Raw genomic sequence first — 8,227 nt, forward strand, 5'->3', positions numbered from 1 at the left:
AACCACTCTGTGTCCCTGGGTTTGTGTTCCCATAAATGCTGGCCAACCACTCTGTATCCCTGGGTTTGCGGTAAATGACAGTGTATTGATGTATTTATTCATCCCTTGTTTATCAGGTCCCCAACCCGGCATGTACCCACCACCCTCCCAATACGACATGGGCATGGCACAACCTACAAACACCCCCAGCGGTGAGTCACACACACACACTGAAAAAAACTCCAAACTGTCTGACCAAAACTACCTAAATCGTTCCTTTTTTATTATTCACAGTACCCCGTGAAAAAACGAGAACCAAGTTGTACACACACAAGGTATTGGCTGGACGTCCTGGCCTTAGCAACACCCAGCCTTAGCAACCCCTCGAATTCCTTACCTCTTAGGGTTTGAAATATAGAACTAACAACAAGCGACACAATTTTGGGGGGCTTAAGTTCTATCCTGTTCTATCTAGCTCTGTTCTGGTTCTGTCCAGTCTATCCCATTCTATCCCGTTCTATCCAGTTCTATCCAGTTCTGACCAGTATTTCCCTCTCCCTACAGTTCTTTCTAGTCCTGTCCAGTTCTATCCAATTCTATGAAGTTATATCCAGTTTTATCCAGTTCTATCTGGTTTCTAACCAGTTGTCATGTTCCTGACCTGTTTTCTGTTAGTTTTTTGTATGTGTTAGTTGGTCAGGACGTGAGTTTGGGTGGGCAGTCTATGTTTTCTGTTTCTATGTTGGTTAATGGGTACCCTAATATGGTTCTCAATTAGAGGCAGTGGTTTTCGTCTCCTCTGATTGAGAATCATATTAAGGTAGGTGTTTTCACATTGTTTGTCGTGGGTGGTTGTCTCCTGTGTCTGTGTTTGTTTGCAAACATACGGGACTGTTTCGTTCGTTCGTCGTTTTGTGTAGTCATTTTCCTGTTCGTGAGTTCTTCGTGTTATGTAAGTTCTTATGTTTCAGGTTCGTCTACGTCGTTTGTTGTTTTGTAGTTTGTTAAAGTGTTTTCGTGTTTTTCCGTTTTGTTAATAAATATCATGTCATATCACGAAGCTGCATTTTGGTTCAATCCCTGCTCCTCCTCTTCGGATGAAGAGGAGGAGGAACGCCGTTACACCAGTATTCTTCTTCCTCCTGCAGTAACCCAGGTGGTGGTTCTGTCCTGTTCTATCTGGATCTAACCAGTATTCCTCTCCTTCTGCAGTAACCCAGGTGGTGGTTCTGTCCAGTTCTATCTGGTTCTAACCAGTATTCTCTCCTTCTGCAGTAACCAGGTGGTGGTTCTGTCCTGTTCTATCTGGTTCTAACCAGTATTCTCCTCCCTCTACAGTAACCCAGGTGGTGGTGATGCAGCAGCTGCTACCTAGAGACGTACCCGGCCAGATGACGTGTCCCCACTGTCAGGTCCCGGTTCTGACAGAGACCAAACACACCACTGGACTGCTCACCTGGGTCTCTGTGGAGCCCTCGGCTTCTTCCTGTAAGTTGTATCACACACACACCACACACACACACCACACACACACACACGTACCATATGCAGACATGTGGCACACATTCTTTCTTTTCTCTCTCCAAACACACATACACTGTACAGATGGATACACACACTGAATCCCTTCTCTTCTCTCTCTCTGTCCTCTGTCTGTATCTCTCTCTCTCTCTCTCTGTCTCTGTCCTTCTCTAGGTGCTGGCCATGCTGTTTGATTCCGTTCTGTGTTGACTCCTGTAAGGACGTAGAACACCGCTGCCCCAACTGCAAGAGAGTGATCCACATCCACAAACACATGTGAACAGACCAAGATGAGACCCTGCCACAAAGTGATCCACATCCACAACTAGCCCCGGCCCACAGCCACTGCTGCCACAAAGTTATCCAGTCCAATAACCCTACTCTAACACACTAGTCTACACTACTAGATCTCCACTACACCACTAGACTACACTACACCACTATCTACTCTACACCACTAGTCTACACTACTACACTACACCATAGTCTACACTACACCACTAGTCTACACTACACCACTATCTACACCACTAGTCTACACCACTAGTCTACACTACACCACTAGTCTACACTACACCACTAGTCTACACTACACCACTAGTCTACACCACTACACACACGCTAGTCTACACTACACCACTACTCTACACCACTAGTCTACACTACACCCTATCTACACCACATACACCACTAGTCTACACACTAGCTACACCACTAGTCTACACCACTAGTCTACACCACTAACCACTAGTAGTCAAGAACGCTTTTAGTACCTGAGTAATGGTGACTCATTTCCAACCATAACACACACACACACACACACACACTCTTGTGAGCAACGTGCTCCTCATGAAAATATAAATATCTGTGGTGAGAAGTCAAGTGTAAAGACAATAGTCTGTCTGTGGCTGAGATGACTACTGGAAGCAGCTTAACATTGACTAGTGTCAGTGTGTAACAAGCTAGGCCACTTCTAGCAGACCTTTTACACTGATTGTAATGTTGTTTTCTTTCATTCTGTATTTGTATGTTTGTATTGACGTTGGTATCGATTGGTTGTTGGGTTTTTTAAAGGCACAGTCCACAGTTGAAACAATAAAAAAGCTGAACCGCCTCTGTTTTTGTAAAAAGCTGGGATGGGGCTGGAGAAATGTAACCCTCTCAAAGACAGAGCTATGCATGCAATGACTGACCATCCAACGTTATAGTTTTATCCATGTTTTGAGGCTATACAGTGTTTGTTTACATTTACAAACATTGGAGCAAAACAAGCTTATATTTTGGGTTCTGATGGGGTACAACAGTTGAACTAAGCACAAAAGCAGTCATAAGTTATATTCTTCTAGATCAAAAAATGAACTATTAAGCTGTATTAGCTGCGGATTGCCCCTTTAATTGATTAACAATAATTGTTCTAATAAAGTTAATAACTTTGACTTTTGAGACGATAGTGGCCCTTGTTTCCAGAAACACACACTTTAATATTTCTTTCTAAAATGTATTCATCTGAAAAAAGGCCTGTGTTAGGTGTGTTAACTACCTTTTTTCCAAACACCAATGGACCAATGTTAGTAAAGTAATGACTATCTAGTCTGCATTATGTTCTAATAGTCTAACTGAAGATTACTCATCATGATGATACTGTTTCATGTTTGATGCTCTCTGTCTGTTCACCAAAAACCAAATTTTCCAACCCCAACAATTTGTTTATCGACAACTAACAGCATAACCACTATGTCTAAATCCCGTACACACATACACCTTACAGACACACGCACACACACACACACACACACACTCTCTCTCTGTCTCTCTCTGCTTCAGTTTCGTTGTCTCTTGAGGGAGTTTCAGATCTTATCTTTAGCTCCACAGTACCTCGTCTCCTCCAGGACTCCAGACAGGTAAGGGACTGTCGCTCTGCTCCTTGCTGGGAAAGGGTGTTCTGAGCTGGGGTAAGGTGTGAGGGGGTCAGAGTGGATAAGGATAAATACTTGTTAGAAGAGGGGTGTCTTTTAATTTTGTTTAGATTAAACAAACAACTCGTCCCTACCTTATTTCAGAGGTGAGGATGTTTTTGTATGGAGGTCAATGAGAAAGTGTTCAGTTTGGTTACCAAAAGCTGCCCTGACTTACTTGCAACATTTGGCTTATTTGATGGAATATACGTTTGGTAATGATTAGGTCGTTACAAGAGTACTGATATAAGTAGGACATGTGACATCCCGACAACTTTGAGAAAAAACACTTTATATCAGAATTGTGCCTGGTCACCACTAGTTACTACAACCACAAAGTCCTAAACCCCACTTAAAAATGTATCTTCTTAAAATGTGATTTTAAACCGAACCCTAACCACGCTGCTAACCTTATATYTAACCCTAAYCTTAAAATAATACCAAAGAAGCTTTTAGTTTTCATGCATTTTTTACRATATAGCTAATTTTGACTCTGTGTTTGTGGTAACTAGTATAAACCGTTGTGTCTGTTGTTCACACGTGTATCTACCCTCTCATTGGCTAGAATGGTCTCACCTGATCTTTATTTTTTATTTTTACAACTGCTCCCGACAGCAGCACTCCACCAGCCCCCGGCAGCTAAAGAGATATTTATTGGTGGATTTATTCATTGACATTTATCTCTTATTATCAGTTCTCCAACCAGACATGAACCAACCACCTCCCCAGACACAACCTACAATCACCCCTGGTGGTGAGTCGACAGAAATAAACATCTCTTCTGGGAAGAAGAAGGGCGGGGGTGTAGCCTTATGATTAACGAGTTGTGGTGTAATTCATAACAACATACAGGAACTCAAGTCCTTTTGTTCACTGACCTAGAATTTCTTACGATCAAATGCCGACCGCATTATCAACCAAGAGAATTGTCTTAGATTATAATCACAGCCGTGTATATCCCCCCAAGCAGACACCTCGACGGCCCTGAAAGAACTTCATTGGACTCTATGTAAATTGGAAACCACATATCCTGGAGGCTGCATTTATTGTAGCTGGGGATTTTAACATGGCTAATCTAAAAACAAGGCTCCCTAAATTTTATCAAGCATATCGAAAGCGCGGACCCGGGCTGGCAACACTAGATCATTGCGACTGTCACGGCCGTTGAAAGAACTGGACCAAGGTGCAGCGTGGTGAGCGTACATTTTCTTTTATTTGAAAAATGACGCCGACAAAACAATAACACTACAAAACAAACCGTGAAGCTCAAGGCTATGTGCCCTAAACAAAGTTCAACTTCCCACAAAGACAGGTGGAGAAAGGGCTGCCTAAGTATGGTTTCCCAATCAGAGACACGATAGCCAGCTGTCCCTGATTGAGAACCCTACCCGGCCAAACATAGAACTACAAAACATAGAACATAGAATACCCACCCCAAATCACACCCTGACCAAACCAAATAGAGACATAAAAAGGATCTCTAAGGTCAGGGCGTGACAGTACCCCCCCAAAGGTGCGGACTCGGCCGCAAAACCTAAACCTATAGGGAGGTCTGGGTGGGTATCTCATCCGCGGTGGCGGCTCAGGTGCGGGACGCAGACCCCGCTCCACCACTGGCTCACCCCACTTTGGTGGCACCTCTGGTGCGGGGATCCTCGTCGCCGACCCCGCTCCACCACTGCTCACCCCACTTTGGTGGCACCTCTGGTGCGGGGACCCTCGTTGCCGACCCGGACTGGGCACCCTCGTTGCGGGCCCTGGACTGGGCACCTCGTTGCGGGCCCCGGACTGGGCACCCTCGTTGCGGGCCCCGGACTGGGCACCCTCGTGCGGGCCCTGGACTGGGCACCCTCGTTGCGGGCCCTGGACTGGAGACCGTCGCGGAGGCTCCGACTGGAGGCCGTGGCTGGAGGCTCCGGACTGGAGCCGCGGCTGGAGGCTCCGGACTGGAGGCCTTCATATGGAGGCTTATCGTGCCATGGATCATCACTGGAGGCTTCGTGCCATGGATCATCACTGGAGGCTTCGTGCCACTCACTTCCGTCCATCTGAAGTGCTTTGACGAGACTAGTCAAGGATCATATCACCTCCACCCTACCTGACACCCTAGACCCACTCCAATGTTGCTTACTGCCGCCAATAGGTCCCACAGACGACCAATCGCAACCACACTGCACACTGCCCTAAACCCATCTGGACAGAAGGAATACCTATGTAAGAATGCTGTTCATCGATCACAGCTCAGCATTTAACATGATAGTACCCTCCCAAACTCGTCATTAAGCTCGAGACCCTGTCAACTGGGTCCTGGACTTTCTGACGGGATGCCCCCAGGTGGTGAGGGTAGGTAACAACATCTCCACCTCGCTGATCCTCAACACTGGGCCCCACAAGGGTGTGTCTCAGTCCTCTCCTGTACTCCTGTTCACCCAGACTGCGTGCCATTCACGCCTCCAACTCAATCATCAAGTTGCAAACGACAGTACAGCGGTAGGCTTGATTACCAACAACAACGAGACGGCCTACAGGGAGAGGTGAGGGCCATCGGAGTGGTGTCAGGAAAATAAGCCTCACACTCACGTCAACAAAACAAAGGAGATGATTGTGGACTTCGGAAACAGCAGAGGGAGCACCCCTCTATCCACATCGACGGGACAGTAGTGGAGAAGGCCTAGCCAGTCTCCAGACCTGAACCCAATAAAAAATCTTTGGAGGGAGCTGAAAGTCCGTATTGCCCAGCGACAGCCCCGAAACCTGAAGGATCTGGAGAAGGTCTGTACGGAGGAGTGGCCAAAATCCCTGCTGCAGTGTGTGCAAACCTGGTCAAGAACTACAGGAAACGTATGATCTCTGTTATTGCAAACAAAGGTTTCTGTACCAAATATTAAGTTCTGCTTTTCTGATGTATTAAAACTCATCACGCAATAAAATGCTAATTAATTACTTAAAAATCATACAATGTGATTTTCTGGATTTTGTTTTAGATTCCGTCTCTCACAGTTGAAGTGTACCTATGATAAAAAATTACAGACTCTACATGCTTTGTAAGTAGAAAACCTGCAAAATCGGCAGTGTATCAAATACTTGTCTCCCCACTGTATATACTGTACTCTATACCATCTACTGCATCTTGCCTATGCCGTTCGGCCATCGCTCATCCATATATTTATATGTACATATTCTTAATCATTCCTTTACACTTGTGTGTATCAGGTAGTTGTTGTGAAATTGTTAAGATTACTTGTTAGATATTACTGCACGGTCAGAACTAGAAGCACAAGCATTTCACTACACTTGCCTTAACATCTGCTAACCATGTGTATGTGACAAATAACATTTGATTTGATTTAACTAGGCAAGTCAGTTAAGAAAAAAAATCTTATTTACAATGACAGCCTAGGAACAGTGGGTTAACTGCCCTGTTCAGAACGACAGATTTTTACCTTGTCAGCTCGGGGATTCGATCTAGCAACCTTTCAGTTACTAGTCCAACGCTCTAACCACTAGGTTACCTGCCACCCCTACGTACAGGCTATATATAGGTGTGTGGTGTGTGTGTGTGTGTGTGTGTTGTGTGTGTGTGTGTGTGTGTGTTGTGTGTGTGTGTGTGTGTGTGTGGTGTGTGTGTGTGTTGTGTGTGTGTGGTGTGTGTGTGTGTGTGTGTGTGTGTGTGTGTGTGGTGTGTGTGTGTGTGTGTGGTGTGTGGTGTGTGTGCATAACTCACATGAAGAAGCGAGGGCCTCCACAGAGGACCCAGGTGCGCAGTCCAGTGGTGTGTGTGGTCTCTGTCAGAACCTGGACCTGACAGTGGGGACACGTCATCTGGCCGGGTACGTCTCTAGGTAGCAGCTGCTGCATCACCACCACCTGGGTTACTGCAGAGGAGGGAGAATACTGGTTAGAACAGATAGAACTGGACAGAACCACCACCTGGTTACTCAGAAGGAAGAGAATACTGGTTAGAACCAGATAGAACAGGACAGAACCACCACCTGGGTTACTGCAGAAGGAAGAGAATACTGGTTAGAACCAGATAGAACTGGTCAGAACAGGATAGAACTAGTCAGAACCGGATAGAAGCTCTTTGGATGGAGTTATCCCAGAACTAGAATGAGATTAATTTCTTAGGGGAGGTCACCATTTTAATGGTGGATTGAATTTGAACTACAGTTAACTGGTTCTGTTGTTGTTTGATCTCTATGTCACACCTCCTCAGAGATGCGGGGTAGAGGATGAGGAACTAGCACCCCGACGACCTCATTTCATGTCAGAGGGGTTGCTAAGGCCAGGTTGCTAAGGCCAGGTGTTGCTTATGTCAGAATGTCCTGCCAAAAACAACTGTTCTCTTGGTTTCCACATGGGGAACTGTGAATAACAAAATGAGGAACCGATTTAGTTAGTTCTGTGCATCAGTTACGGGTTACTTCAGTGTGTGTGTGTGTGTGGTGGTCTGTGTGTGTGGGTCTGTGTGTGTTAGGGGACTGTGTATGTGTGTGTGTTATCCAATTTGTAAGTCGCTCTGGATAAGAGGTCTGCTAAATGACTTAAATGTAAATGTATGTGGGTTCTGTGTGTGTGTGTGGGTCTGTGTGTGCGTGCGTGTGTGCGTGTGTTGGTTCGCGCGTGCGTGTGCGCGTGTGTGGGTCTGTGTGTATGTGTATGTGGGTGTGTGTGGGGTGTGTGTGGGTCTGTGTGTGTGATGCGTGCGTGCGTGTGTGGGTGCGTTGCGTGCGTTGCGTGCGTGCGTGCGTGGCTTGCGTGCGTGCGTGCGT

The 8,227-nt window shown here is 45.9% G+C and overlaps 1 long non-coding RNA gene and 1 pseudogene across 1 annotated transcript in view; one reads left to right on the forward strand and one right to left on the reverse strand.

Moving 5' to 3' along the window:
* LOC139028312 (uncharacterized) overlaps window positions 1-3,544 on the reverse strand; it is an 11,919-nt gene extending 8,375 nt beyond the window's left edge. Inside the window, exon 1 of the long non-coding RNA XR_011480482.1 lies at window positions 3,376-3,544. This is a non-coding gene — a long non-coding RNA (uncharacterized lncRNA). The remainder of the gene's footprint in view (window positions 1-3,375) is intronic.
* On the forward strand, window positions 96-2,107 carry LOC111969565 (lipopolysaccharide-induced tumor necrosis factor-alpha factor homolog; annotated as a pseudogene).
* Window positions 3,545-8,227: the final 4,683 nt, after the last annotated feature.

This window comes from Salvelinus sp. IW2-2015, linkage group LG10 (assembly GCF_002910315.2).
Source record: "Salvelinus sp. IW2-2015 linkage group LG10, ASM291031v2, whole genome shotgun sequence".
NCBI classification, from domain to species: domain Eukaryota; kingdom Metazoa; phylum Chordata; class Actinopteri; order Salmoniformes; family Salmonidae; genus Salvelinus; species Salvelinus sp. IW2-2015.